Below are 14,799 nucleotides of genomic sequence, written 5' to 3'. Positions count from 1 at the left end.
AAGGGAGGGCACATGGGAAGGGCTGGGGCTGATGGGACTGCGTGCGCCGTCGTGGGAGGGAAGGGAGGGAGGGCAAATGGCAAGGGCTGGGGCTGATTGGGCTGCGTGCGCCGTCGTGGGAGGGAAGGGAGGGCAAATGGGAAGGGCTGGGGCTGATGGGACTGCGTGCGCCGTCGTGGGAGGGATGGGAAGGCAAATGGGAAGGGCTGGGGCTGATGGGACTGCGTGCGCCGTCGTGGGAGGGAAGGGAGGGCAAATGGAAGGGCTGGGGCTGATGGGACTGCGTGCGCCGTTGTGGGAGGGAAGGGAGGGCAAATGGCATGGGCTTGGGGGTTGGAACTGTGACCCGTCGTGGGAGGGAAGGGTGGGTAGAAGCCAAGCTGGCCTTGCTGTTTGCCTGTGTGCCCCCCTAACCCGCCTCCCTGGCTGTGGCAGAAGCTGCTCCGGCCTTTCTCCTCCTCCTCTCTTTCGTTTGAGTTGCGAGTCAAGCTGTCTTTGTGAAGCCCCCTTGAGGTGCCCCTCCCTCCCTCCCTCGTTCCCCAACACACTCTTGTCTGACTGCTCCCCCCAGTGGCCCCGGTGGTTGCTACTTCTGCTGCCAGTCCCCTTCCTTCCGATTCTGGGGTCAGAGCTGCAAGGCCCCAAAACATGCAGAGCAGCCACAGCACTTTAAAAAATCTTGCATCACAACTGCCCTCCCCAGCCCCTGGGCTTGCTCATTGCACGCTGCCCCCGCAGCACCATGGCTCCTGCCTGCCACCCAGCTGGCTGTGGGCTATTTGTCCTGTACAGACAAAGACCCAAGACAAACGGTATCTGGGTGAATTGGCCGGGCCGAAGGGCGACAGGCAGAGGGCCAAGGGCCCACTGGCCGTGGAGAATGGCTGCGGGAGGGCAGCGGAGGAGGAAAGCTGGCTGTAAATGGGCACGGGTGAGTTGATGGGCTGCATTTCTTGGGCAAAAGGCTGCACTGCTGCTGAGGCCATCCTGACTCAGAGGTGATGCCAAGGCACTCCTGACAGGGGTCTTCCTGCCCCTGAGTTACTATTCTGTGAAACTCACACTGAATGAATAGGCAGCCAGACGCTCCCAGGCTCGTCCAGCCTCTGAGCACACACTCTGTGAGACCCACCCTGGGAGGGAGACCCTTTCAGTACCTGAGTGAGCAGCCAGGGCGAGTCACACTGGAGGAGTCAACAGCACTCAACTACAAGCCTCCTCCGGTGCCCTAGCTGAGTCTCAAACTGGAAGGGAATCCTTTTGAATCGCTTCCCTCCCAACTTCATACCCTGAGAAATAATGTCAGCTGCAGCCAGATCTCTTGCAACCAAAAGTAAACCTGGTGACACACTTTAATAAGAGGTATTGCCATCTCTACAAATTAATAACTAGTTTTTTGCTAGAGTGAAACATTATGTCCTTGAACTGGGAAAATAAATCTGTGTGACCCTTTTAAATTCTAGATGGGGCCATTGAAACCCTGAGTAGATTTCTTGCCTGGCTTAATTTAGGCACGATGGTCGTTCTTAGAACCAGAAAGCATCTCAATGGCCCTTTTTAACGCTGGGTGTGCCGGTGATTGATAATAGATTTTATAGTTTTCTGCCTGGCATAAATTTAGCCACAGCCATGGTTCTTAGAACCAGACAGAAAACCTCAACCGCTCTTGTTAATGTCTGGTGTGGCCAGTGATTGATAAAAGATTTCTATTTGGAATAATTTTATCCACGGCTGTTGTTTAAAATGTGTAAGTTATGTTTTGACTGATAAATATTAAACATGACACACAGTATGGCGGTCACCTCAAGAATTTTGATTTCTTTTGTCACACACATTTGTCTTTTTGTTCCTGAAATTTCTGTTTGACATTTTTTTTTTGTAATACAACTGAGTTTTACTCCTGATTTACTGTTGTTAAGTAGTTGTGATGCTTATGGTAGACAAGTTTTATCTTTTACCTGTTTTTATGTATTCTTTCTTATCACCATCTCTTCACAAAGAGATACCTGTTGTGATATTTATGTATTTGAACACTGAAGTTGTGTTTTCTTTCTTCTGAGAAAAATCTTTTGATGACAACTATGGTTCCTTTTACACCTCACCTTTTGTCAAAAATGTCATTTTAAATTAGTGAACTATTTAACCCATGGTATTTTATCATTGCTTTTGTAATTTTTGTGTGACTTTTTATCCTTAAAATATTGGATTATGCTTTTATGTATTTTATCTGTAAGACTGTATTATGTTTTGAATTGTTGTACAAACTGTTGCAACTGGGTAACGCTTGGAAGATATGATGCAGAACAATAAAGTATTTTTTGAGTCTTCCTTCACTATACGTTCCAGCAGCCCGACCGGAATTGAAATGGGGTTTAAATAGAGTATAATACATTATACTTATAGTGTATTATACTCTATTTAAACCCCATTTCAATTCCGGTCGGGCTGCTGGAACGTGCTGCAGTGCCTCAGCTGCTGCTTAATCTGTAAGTTTTGGGAGAATCCACCAGGAAAGTAGCGGCCCGCGCGCCTAATGGTGCGCGAATTATATAATTATATAACTAAAAATCACAAACAGTAGCAGTACATTCAGGGCAAGTGTGTGTGACATCCCTTGTATCTAAGATGTCTGGCTTAGTTCAGTTCAACACTTGCTTTGCAGCTGTCTTTCGCAGTACCCTTTTCAAACTTGGAAACTGTCCTATCTGTAAACAAATCACTAGCCTACAAGGACAGATCATTTACCTAGGGTCTGTAATCCGTGCTCTTCGGGCAGAAATTAGGCGTCCAGTTCAGCCCCTCTACTCTAGTAAGCCTCCGTGCTATCAGCCCCCTTTACCACAAAGATCCTGCAGGAGAAGGGCAGTGTGGACAACCGTGGGTTCTGGCAGGGTGAGAGCTGTGAACCATAAACACCAAGCTTTCGCTATGTCCCTGCACAACAGTTACAGTGCCCTTGCTGACCTTAATAGGGACATTAAGGAGACAGGTAAAGGTATTTGTGAAGATAACTCAAATAAGCAGGGGATTGTGGTCTGAGATGAAGAACTAGATTTTGACAGGGAGAAGTGTGAATCAGGTATTGCACATCAGTCATGCAAGAATAGAAAGGCTCCCAAAAAGAGAAGCTACCTTCTGGTAGGTGATTCAATTATAAGGTATGTAAATTTAGGGAAGGACACAGAGGCTTTGAAAGAGGTCAGGTGTCTTCCAGGTGCTACTGCCAGTAGGGACAAGAAGCGTATTTCTAAAATAATCAAGAATGGCCGCAAGGACTGTGATGTGGAGGCTATTGTACACCTTGGCACTAATGATCTGTCCCAAAAAGATGTACTCTCTGTGCAGAATGATTTCCAGAGCTTGGGGAAGGAACTTAGCAGAATAGGCTGTAGGCTTACTTTCTCAGAGGTATTACCAGTGTATAAGGAGCAAAACGGAAAAGGCCAGCGCATAGCACAATTCAATATGTGGCTAAAGGAATGGTGTAAAGGGGAAGGCTTTGGATATATTAGTCACGATGTCAGTAGCTGGTCCAATCAAAAGATGTACAAAAGAGATGGTTTGCATCCATCCAAAAAAGGGACTGAGTTACTCGGCTATAAATTCACAGATTTTCTGGAGGGAAATTTAAACTAAACAGCGGGGACAGGGAGTTAATTGATACGGAACAACCCTGTCCCTGGCAATTTAAAAACTATAGGGCTATCAGTGCATGTAGCATAGATGTGTGTGTGGACAAGAATATCAATCTTGCTATCAAGCAAAATGAAGCCTCTAATAGCGAGTGCCACATAAAGTGCACTAACCAAATAGGTGGTAAGACAATAGGGGAACTCAGGCACCACACAGGTTATGTAGAAAGGAAACACAGGGCCACCCACAAAGGACTCAAAGGTTTATACACCAATGCACAGAGTATGAACAGCAAACAGGGTGAACTAGAAATTCAGGTTAATGAGGGCAGATACGATATTGTTGCCATTACGGAAACATTGTGGGATGAAACCCACACATGGAACACACAGCTAGAGGGATTTAAATTATTTAAAAGAAACAGACCAAATAAAAGAGGAGGTGGAGTTGCTCTCTATATAAGAAATAACTACATCTCCACAGAAATAGAGCACAACAATGATAAAAACTGTCTTGAATGCATTTGGGTCAATATAAAAGGGGGGGGGGGAAATGACATTGCCATAGGTGTATACTACAGGCCACCCAACCAAACAGAGGAAATAGATGAACTTTTTGCTAGTCAGCTAACTAAGTATGTAGGAAGCACATCACAATAGTAATGGGGGACTTTAACTTCCCTGACATCAACTGGGAGACAAACTCTGCACCAAGTGGAAGATCAAACAGATTCCTGATAAACCTAGCAGACAACTTTGTCTCCCAAAAAGTAGAGAAGGGAAATAGGGGATTAGCCATTTTGGATCTAATTCTCACTAACAGAGATGAAATGATAGAACGGTGTTGAAGCATAGGGAACCATGGGAGGAATGATCATGCAATATTAGAATTCAACATATATTTAGAAATTAACATTATAGAAGCACAAGAAATAGAAACACAGTCAAACTGGTCTTGGACTCATAGAGAGCTAATTTCAATAAAACTTAGAGAGGGCTTGGGAAGGAGTCCATGGATGAGAATCCTCAAGGGGAAAACAACTCAAGAAGCTTGGGAAATTTTGAAAAATGAGATAATAAAAGCACAGTCTAGCACAATACCAACAAAGAGGAAAAACAACAGCTCCCAAAAGAAACCAGCATGGCTGCATAAAGAACTCTCTGACAAATTGAAAGATAAAAAGGACAAGTATAGAAAGTGGAAAGAGAGGAACATAACTAAGTCAGAATATCAGCAAATAGCCCGAGCCTGCAAAGATGAAGTGAAGAAAGCCAAGGCTCAAAATGAACTAAGGCTTGCGACCAAAGTCAAAAATAACAAAAAAAGCTTCTTTCAAAATGTAAAAAACAAGAAAAAAGTGAAGGAAATGATTGGTCCATTAGTGGGTGGAAGTGGCAAGAAGGTGACAAGCAACAGGGAGAAAGCAGAACTATTTAACTCATTTTTTGCATCTGTCTTTACACAAAGGGAAAAAACAGACCAACCTATCAAAAATAGTGCCATAAAAAACAAAACAGAAACACAAATTAAGATAGGCAAGAAAATGGTTAGTGAGCACCTGTCCAGACTAGATGAGTTCAAATCGCCAGGACCAGATGGATTACATCCCAGAGTTCTCAAGGAACTGGCAGATGTGATATCGGAGCCACTGAACTATATTTTTCAAAGATCCTGGAACACAGGGGAACTACCAGAGGACTGGAAAAGAGCTGATGTAGTTCCCATCCTCAAAACAGGAAAAAAAATGGATCCAGGAAATTACAGACCTATCAGCCTGACCTCAATACCTGGGAAGATCATGGAAAAGATAATCAAACAACGAATCAACGAACACCTAGAGGCAAACAAAGTCATTACTAAAAGCCAACATGGGTTTGTCAAAAATAGATCATGCCAGACAAATCTTATTGCATTCTTTGACCAAGTGACAAAATTAGTGGATCAGAGGAATGCTGTGGACATAATTTACTCGGACTTCAGTAAGGCATTTGATAAAGTAGATCACAACCTACTACTTGACAAGATAGAAAAATGTGGGGTAGACAGAACCACCACCAGATGGATCCGTAGCTGGCTGACCGGCCGTACTCAGCGAGTGGTCCTCAATGGAACTGCATCTATATGGAGGGAAGTGTGTAGTGGGGGGCCCCAGGGCTCTGTTCTGGGCCCAGTACTCTTCAACATCTTCATCAACGATTTGGATGAAGGGATAGATGGGGAAATCATCAAATTTGCAGACGACACCAAGCTGGCAGGAATAGCCAACACTCCAGAAGACAGGCTGAGGATACAGGAGGATCTGGACAGACTTGAACACTGGGCGCTATCTAACAAAATGAAATTCACTGGTGAAAAAAGTAAGGTTCTACATTTAGGCAAGAAAAAACAAATGTGCAGGTATAGTATAGGGGGTACCTTGCTCAATAGTAGTAACTGTGAGAGGGATCTCGGAGTCCTAGTGTACAATCATTTAAATATGAGCCAGCAGTGTGCTGCAGCTGCCAAAAAGGCCAACACAGTGCTAGGCTTTGCATAACAGCGGATAGAATCAATCTCACGTGAAGTATTAATACCACTTTATAATGCCTTGGTAAGGCCACACTTGGAATACTGCATCAGTTTTGGTCACCACGATGCAAAAAAGATGTTGAGACTCTAGAAAGAGTACAGAGAAGAGCAACAAAGATGATTAGGGGACTGGAGGCTAAAACATATAAGGAACGGTTGCTAGAATTGGGTATGTCTAGTTTAACGAAGAGAAGGACAAGGGGGGACATGATAGCAGTATTCCAATATCTCAGGGGCTGCCATAAAGAAGAGGGAATTAAGCTATTTTCCAAAGCACCTGAAGGCAGGACAATAAGCAACGGGTGGAAACTCATCAAGGAGAGAAGCAACCTAGAACTAAGGAGAAACTTCCTGACAGTGAGAACAATTAATCAGTGGAACAGCTTGCCTCCAGAAGCAGTAAATGCTCCAACACTGGAAGTTTTTAAGAAGAGACTGGACAGCCACTTGTCCAAAATGGTGTAGGGTTTCCTGCCCGAGCAGGGGGTTGGACTAGATGATCTCCAAGGTCCCTTCCAACTTTACTAATATGAATATGAATATATTTGGGATCCTGCGGTCAGGAGCTTGGACCTGTTAGGCACCTTGTGCTCCTGCCCTGTGCCGAAATCACCGAGGATCATCTTTTGTAAGGATTTGGGGGTTCTACCAAAATAAACTTCCAATTAAGTTTTTTGTGCTTTATATAACAAATGTTTTAGATTTCTCTCTCTCCCTCTCTCATCTATTATCTATCTCACCTATTAATCATCTATATCAGACATGTCAAACACAATGCCCGGGGGCCGGATGCGGCCCGCCAAGTGGTTTCATGTGGCCCACGAAGCCATCCTGGAAACAGTGAGGGAGCCCGCTGTCTTGGCCCCAGCCGGCTGGGAGCCAATGTACAATTTTGTGGTGGCCATCTTGGTACTTGCCCCAGTGGACCATGCCTTGGCACTTGCCCCCCGTCCCACCCCCTTCTGCCAGAGACCCTCAGATCTGTCTCATTCCTGCCCAGACCCCCACAGGCACCCTTGACGCGACTGGTGTAGAATTGGGCACGCCCACCCAGTAGGCCACACCCACCCCATGCACACCCACCCAGTAGGCCACACCCACTCTGGCCACACCCACCCAGCCCCCCCCCCCGAGCAACTGCAATGCTGATGCGGCCCTCAGTGAAATTGAGTTTGACACCCAATCTATATTTAATCTATCCAGTAACCTTTTCTGCTGTACCTTGGGGAAAAAAATGCCATGGACTTACCTGGCTACAGGAGGGCAGCATTCCCTGTTTTGCCCTCCTCAGTGCCCTATTAGAAATGAAATTTTAGCTTCTGCAATTATCTTTTGTATTCCCAGCAGCCTCTTCTGTGGCTGCTTTGAGCTTCCATCAACGGAAGGAAATGAAAGAATAAAAATAAGCCACTTCAGGGCTTCTTTGCTAAACGTTACAGCACACACTGGCCACACGAGGGCAGACTTTGCTGCTTTGACTAAACTCAGTTTTATACGTGTTTGCTTATTATGTATATTCCTTTATCAAAGGTGTACTCTGAGTGCCCCTAGGAGTCAGCAACCTGCGGCTCTGGAGCCGCATATGGCTCTTTGAGCCTTCCCCTGCGGCTCCCAGCCTCCTCTGCCATTTGCAGACAGAGAGAGAGGGGCACTTGTGCTTCCCCCCTCCTCTCTCTCTCTCTCTCTCTCTCTCTCTCTCTCTCTCTCTCTCTCTCTCTCTCTCTCTCTCTCTCTGTCTCTCTCTCTCTCTCTGTGTGTGTGTGAAAAAAAGAGAGCTAAAAAGCTTACTGGATGGCACTCCTCCTTTTGCTGCGTCTCTGCAGGAAGCAGGAAGGGCAGGAGAGAGCTAGCTAGCCCAGCTATGCTGACTCAGGAATTCTGGGAGTAGAAGTCCATGAGTCATAAAAGATGTTTTCGGTTGTAAATGGGTCCAAGTGGCTCTTTGAGTGTTTTGGGTTATCTACTCCTAGGGCCTAAGAAAAAAGCACTGAGTTGTAGGAATCATAACAAATCACCAGAATTCTTGATCGGTTTACGATGGAAGGTGTCCATGAGAAGGCAAACTTTCCTGCTTTTACCAGCTGGTCTTGGGGTGAAGAGAATCAAATCCTGCCACAAGACCTCCCAGTTGCTATTGGCACAGCCTCCTCAAAACAACACAACTCCATATTTTGAGCTGGAGCACAGGCTTGAACCAGAGGAGCCGGTCAAATTTCCCCCGAACCCTGAATTAACCACAAAACAACGGCTAAAAGGAGAATAATTTCTCCTTTCTGTTATGTTTTTCCTTCTAAACAGTGGAAGAAAATACAGTGAGCAATTGCTTTGGGAGATCAACAATAACAACAATAGAGTTGGAAGGTCTTGTAGTCCAGCAGGAAAGCCTATAGTACCACTTCAGACACATGGTTGTCAAGTCTCTTCTTAAAAACCTGAGGCCCTACTCTTTCCTTGCCCAAAAGAGGGCAAAAAAGTCAGGCTTTCCCAAGATATGAAAGACTATGTTGTTATTTTAGGGGCAAAGTCATCAGAACGCAGCCTTAGGCAGGAATAGCAGCCACACAAGGAAATCAACCTTACCTGCCAACTTCCAGTCACACATGCGCAGTAGTCCTCCACTGTCTTACACACCGACCTCCCCGGGATGGCCAACTTCCTGTCCGTTTCTGTGGCCGTCCTTCCACTTCCATTCAGAACGACCTTCTCGGCATGGCCGACTTCCTGTCCCTAAGCAGGCGGCTGGATGCCGGTACGAGAGACTAGGAGGCTGGGTCTCTTTGTGCCCTTTCCACTTCAGAGGGAGAAAAACAAGAGGCCAAATTGGGAACATAGAGATACAGTTCATATGTTGGAAACATAAATTTCAGGGATTCTTTCTCAGGCTTAGTTGCCCCATCTGCATTTGTAAAATGGCCCCCGGGCCCCGTTTTACAGCCGGAGAGGGCAAGACAGGTTCAGGGAACAGAACAGTCGGGATTTTGAGGTTATTCTTTTGCATCTGTATTATTAGAAGCCTTGATATTAATAATTATAGAGCAGGGCTTTTCAACCAGTGGTATGTGTACCACTTGTGGTACTTTGCCACATGGCCTGTAGACCGTGATTGCAAGTCAAGTGTAGTAGGGGATGGGAATGAGCCTATCGTGGCTTATTAATATTAATAAGGTTTTAATAATAAAGAATAATCATCATCTTAAAACGCCATTAAATAGGTTTATTTATTTTTGTGGCTGCAGTATCTGATTTGACAGAGTTTTCTGTCCCTTGGCTATAGGATGGAGGCCATTAAAAAAAGCCTACCATGGACTCCAAGCTAAAGCTATGAGACGGGAAAGTGTGCCCTCTTCTGGTCAAAAATGGGTATTGTGGCCACCAAAAGAAATAAACCTTTTTAATGGCATTTTAAATTCTCTATCTTTATTAACAGTATTAACACCTTATTATTAATAGGGCCAGGGGAGGCCCGTTTGCTGCAACGCAGGCGCGGAAGAAGAAATCTGCTTCAAAAGCCTTAAATCTAGTTAAGGAGGACTGTGATGCCCTATTAATATTAATAAGGTTTTAATAATAAAGAATAACCTTAAAATGCCATTGAAAAGTTTTTTTTTTAATTTTTATTTTTAACCAACAAAACAGAACAAAGCAAAATATAACACACATACACATACAATATATACTCCTTTTTTTTACAGCAATTACGTAACGGTAATCTAATATTTACATTTCCCCCTTATTCTTCTTTAGAATATTTGTCCTTATAGCCCCATTATTTCTTATTTACATTTTTCTTCCTACATGTTCTACTTCTTACTAAGAATAATTCATATTATTATACATTATTATAGACATATTTTCACTTTTGACCTTTATTTATTCTCCTCTATTGAAAAGTTTTTTAATGGCTCCTCTACCTGCTTCAATCACAGGATGGCACTGTTTTTTGACCCTTAATACCATTCAATAACTTCAATAGATCAATAATAATAATCTTAAAATCATATTAAAAGGATTTATTTCCTTTTGTGACTGCTATTCCTTCTTTAACCGTAGGACTCAATTCTTCCCAGAGGGCTTGACCGCTTTAGTCTCAATAAATAACTTCCCCTCTCCCAGGAAAAAGGCGATGGGAGCATAAGGGGGCCTCCTGTGGACTTTCCTCACTGTTTTTAAATATCCCTAGGCTACACCCAACCTAAGCAAAGCAGCTACCAACAGAATAAGAGACGTGGAGTTCCAGCTAGAACTTAACAGAATCTCTCTCTGCAGCAAGAAAATGGATTAAATGGGGTGTGTGGGGACCAGCAAGGTATCTGAAAGACCTGAGCTTTCCTAAGAGAGGAATCCTACCTCCTGCTATTTCCCACCAAAACTGCAAAATTTAGAGGAGCGGGGGTAATCGCAACCTCCCACCGTGTTTCCCACTGCCTCTTGCGGTTTTTACTGGGCTCCCAACCTTCCTCCAGTTCCATCCCCGTCTTTTTAAAAGGAAAAGCCTTAATCTCACTGAAGCTGGCAAAAAAGGGGGGGGGGGGAAATCCTCAAGAACAACTTATCTGTTTTCCCCCAGTTCCTTCTTAACAGCCACAGAAAGGGGGGGGTCACCCATTTGGCAGAGGAAGCGTGACCTCCTTTCTCCACTGCCTTTTCCAAAAAGGCTTAAGCTTTCATCCGGCAGGCGTCCCCACCCTTCCTCCCCACCCTTCCTCCTGGCCGCTACATCAGTCGATGCAGCTGTGACTGGGGGAAGTTAGCAAAATTGCAAGTCTCTGCAAAGACCCGGGTCTCCTGCTTCCCCCAGAGAGACCTGCTTTACCTTTCTCTTACCTCTGGGCGGTGGGTGGGCTGTTTACGGCAACCTGGAGAGGAAAGGAAGAAATCTCCTACCCTTCCTAACCCTGACTTGTTTTGGACAAAGGTCTACAAAGTTAGATGGACGGCGAACAAAATAATAAAAGCCATTCATTAGTTGCGACTTCTCACGTCTCATCCCTTTTATCCATCCTTTAAATGATAAACCTATAAGGGAACGATAGGTTATACACAGTTTCAAAATAAACTGCATTTATTTTTATATTGATCGTTTCTTAATAAAAATGCACACAATTTCAAATAGAGATGTGATATTGCGCCTATATTAATACAGAGGGATCTCTAAGAAATATAGTTTAGAAACATCAAACCTAAATACAAACCTACATACGTACGATCTCCTTAAAGAAATAGCAGGGCAGGACAAACAAAACTATTCTTGAATAAAAATACCTGGATTTGCTTGAAGGGGGCGAGCGGGGTGCACTTTTTGGAGGAGCAACCTCTTTAAGATGTAACACAGGGAAGCGCGATACGACTGGTTCTTCTACATCCGGGACTCGGGCGCTCGGACAACACCATTCAACGGCTGCCTTGCTTGGCAGCCTTCGAGGAGACCCCCGAGACGGGTCGGAACCCCCTTCCAGACCTGGAGGCCAAAAGCCTGGAGCGTGTCCCGCCGGCCCCGCCTCTAAAAAGGAGCTAAAAAGAAGCCGCGGCTGAGCTCGCATAAACCACCCCGAAGTGTGTTGTTAAAACAAGCTAACTTCGTCTCTACGTTCCCAATTTAGCCCCTATAGCTGAAAGGGAAAGAGCGCAAAGAAACCAGGTCTCGCAACCTGCGGCGCCGCCGCCGCCACCGGTTCTCGGTCGCATTTTTACAGACACCGGCGGCGAAAGGCCAGGAACGGCCAGGCGGACATCTTAGGGGAGAGGACCAAACGAGTGGCCGGGGAGGAGGCGGGGGAGGGGGAAGGTGGGGATCCCCCGCTAACTAGGTAACAGAGAAAGCCGGTATCTTTCGGGAATCAGGAAATGCGGGGATGGCTCGGCTCACCTGAGGCAGTAGCAGGCTTCCTTTTTTCCTTCCTGAGGCCTCGCCGGTAGACGTGCGCTCCGTCAACGTAGTTCAGAAAAGAGCACGGGAAAAAGCAGGGAACGGACAGGAAGTTGGGGACGGCCTCGGCGGATGGACAGGAACTCGGCCGTACTGGGAACGTCGTGGTCGTCGTCGATGGTCATTCTACGGGACGGAAAAGTGTGCCCTCCTGTGGTCAAAAACGGGTACTGCGGTCGCCGAAAAAAATAAAGCTTTTAAATGGGATTTTAAGGCTATTTATTGTCCCCCCGTCTTTATTAGTAGCCTCTTATTAATATTAATAGGGCGACGGGAGGCCCTTTTGCCATTTTCAAAGGTTTATTTCTTTTGGTGGCTGCTATACCCGGCTTGGCCACGGGAGGGCACTGTTTTCCCTCCCTTAGCGATAGCGGCATTGAGGCCGTGGAAAAGGCCTAAGGTGGCCTCGATGGTAAATGCTCTGGGACGGGTATTGCGGCCGCCAAGGGAAATAAGCCTTTTGAATGGGGTTTTCAAGGCTTACCTCGTTGATCGGACGTGGAGTCCGCCCTGCCCAGAAGGTCCCCGAAAAAAAGGAAGTGGAAGAACGATTAAGAAGAACGGACCGGAAGTCGGCCATGTTGGGAAGGTCGCAATTCAAAGACCCTGGAGGACGGCGAATTTGCGCGGACAGGAAGTCGGACATGCTGAGGAGGTCTACCCGAAAGGAAGTAGGGGGAAAGATTAAGAACGAAGGACCGGAAGTCGGACATGATGGAAAGGTCCTTTTACCGCAGCACCTGGGGGACGGCCGATACCGACGGACAGGGAGCCCGCCGTCCAGAGAGGGCCTCTCGCAGATTACTCGTCAAGAACCAGCCGGCGGACACGCGCAGAAGGCCGAGGGAAGCGGCCCAGTTTTCCCCCCAGTTTTCCGTCCCTTAGCAGGGCTGGCTCAGGAATTCTGGGAGTTGAAGTCCACCAGTCATCAAAGATCCAAGGTTGCCTTACCCCTGCCTTAGCTATAGGATGGAGGCCATTAAAAAGGCCTAGGATGGACTCCAAGCCAAAGCTATGGGACAGAAAACTGTGCCCTCCTGGGGTCAAAAATGGGTGTTGCGGCCACCCAAAGAAATAAACCTTTTTAATGGCATTTTAAAATGACCGTATTCTCTATCTTTATTAACGGTATTAACACCTTAGTAATAGACGAAGGCCTACAAAGTTAGATGGACGGCGAACAAATTAATAAATGCCATTAGTTGCAACTTCGCACGTCTCACCCCTTTTATCCATCCTTTAAATGATAAACCTATAAGGGAACGATAGGTTATATACTTCTTCAAAATAAACTACATTTATTTTTATATTGATCGTTTCGTAATAAAAATACACAATATTTCAAATAGATATTTGATATTGCGCTTATATTAATACATAGTTATCTCTAAGAAATATAGTTTAGAAACACCAAGCCCAAATACAAACCTACATACGTACGATCTCCTTAAAGAAATAGCAGGGCAGGACAAACAAAACTATTCTTGAATAAAAACATCTGGGTTTGCTTGAAGGGGGCGAGCGGGGTGCACTTTTAGGAGCAACCTCTTAAGGTGTAACACAGGGAAGCGCGATACGACTGGATCATGGAGAAAGCTAGGGAGTTCCAGAAAAACATCTACTTCTGCTTCATTGACTATGCTAAAGCCTTTCATTGTGTGGATTGTGCAAGTTCTTAAAGAGATGGGAATACCAGACCATCTTATTTGTCTCTTGAGAAACCTATATGCGGGTGAAGAAGCAACAGTGAAAACTGGACACGGAACCACTGATGGGTTCAAAATTGGAAAAGGAGTCCGGCAAGGCTGTATACTGTCGCCCTGCCTATTTAACTTATATGCAGAGCACATCATGAGAAAGGCAGGGCTAGATGAAACAAAAGTTGGAATTCAGATTGCCGGGAGAACTATCAACAACCTAAGATAGGCAGATGATACCACTCTAAGGGCACACAGCGAGGAGGAACTAAGGAGCCTCTTGATGCGGGTGAAGAAAGAGAGTGCAAAAGTTGGCTTGAAACTCAACATTAAGAAAACCAAAATCATGGCATCCGGCCCACTCAATTCCTGGCAAAGAGATGGGGAAGAAATGGAGGTGGTGACAGATTTTATTTTTCTGTGCTCCAAGATCACCTCAGATGGGGACTGCAGCCAAGAAATTAAAAGACGCTTGCTCCTGGGAAGGAAAGCTATGGCAAATCTAGACAGCGTACTAAAAAGCAGAGACCTCACCCTGCCAAGAAAAGTGCGTATAGTCCAGGCCATGGTCTGCCCAGTTGCAATGTATGGCCGTGAAAGTTGAACCATAAGAAAGGCTGAGCGCCAAAGAATTGTGGCCTTCGAACTATGGTGTTGGAGAAGACTCTTGCGAGTCCCTTGGACTGCAAGGCGTCCAAACCGGTCAGTCCTAGAAGAGATCAACCCCGACTGCTCTTTAGAAGGCCAGATCCTGAAGTTGAAACTCAAATACTTTAATGAGAAGGAAGGACTCACTGGAGAAGCGCCTAATGCTTGGAAAGATTGAGGGCAATAGAAGAAGGGGACGACAGAGAATGAGGTGGTTGGATGGAGTCACTGAAGCAGTAGGTGTGAACTTAAATGGACTCCAGAAGATGGTAGAGGACAGGAAGACCTGGAGGAACATGGTCCACGCGGTCGCGATGGGTCAGACAC

The 14,799-nt window shown here is 45.6% G+C and overlaps 1 long non-coding RNA gene across 1 annotated transcript; it reads right to left on the bottom strand.

The window, feature by feature from the left end:
- Positions 1 to 8,603: 8,603 nt before the first annotated feature.
- On the bottom strand, positions 8,604 to 12,671 carry LOC120296976. The gene is made up of 3 exons (XR_005553646.1): positions 12,612 to 12,671; positions 12,068 to 12,297; positions 8,604 to 8,992 (listed from the first exon to the last, which is right to left on the bottom strand). It is a non-coding gene; the product is annotated as an uncharacterized LOC120296976 (long non-coding RNA).
- Between the last annotated feature and the right edge of the window lie 2,128 nt (positions 12,672 to 14,799).

Source organism: Crotalus tigris, unplaced genomic scaffold (assembly GCF_016545835.1).
Source record: "Crotalus tigris isolate CLP2741 ecotype Arizona unplaced genomic scaffold, ASM1654583v1 scf7180000022288.14799, whole genome shotgun sequence".
In the NCBI taxonomy this organism is placed as follows: domain Eukaryota; kingdom Metazoa; phylum Chordata; class Lepidosauria; order Squamata; family Viperidae; genus Crotalus; species Crotalus tigris.
The sequence above is the reverse complement of the archived record's forward strand: the minus strand, read 5'-3'. Positions and strand labels throughout refer to the sequence as shown.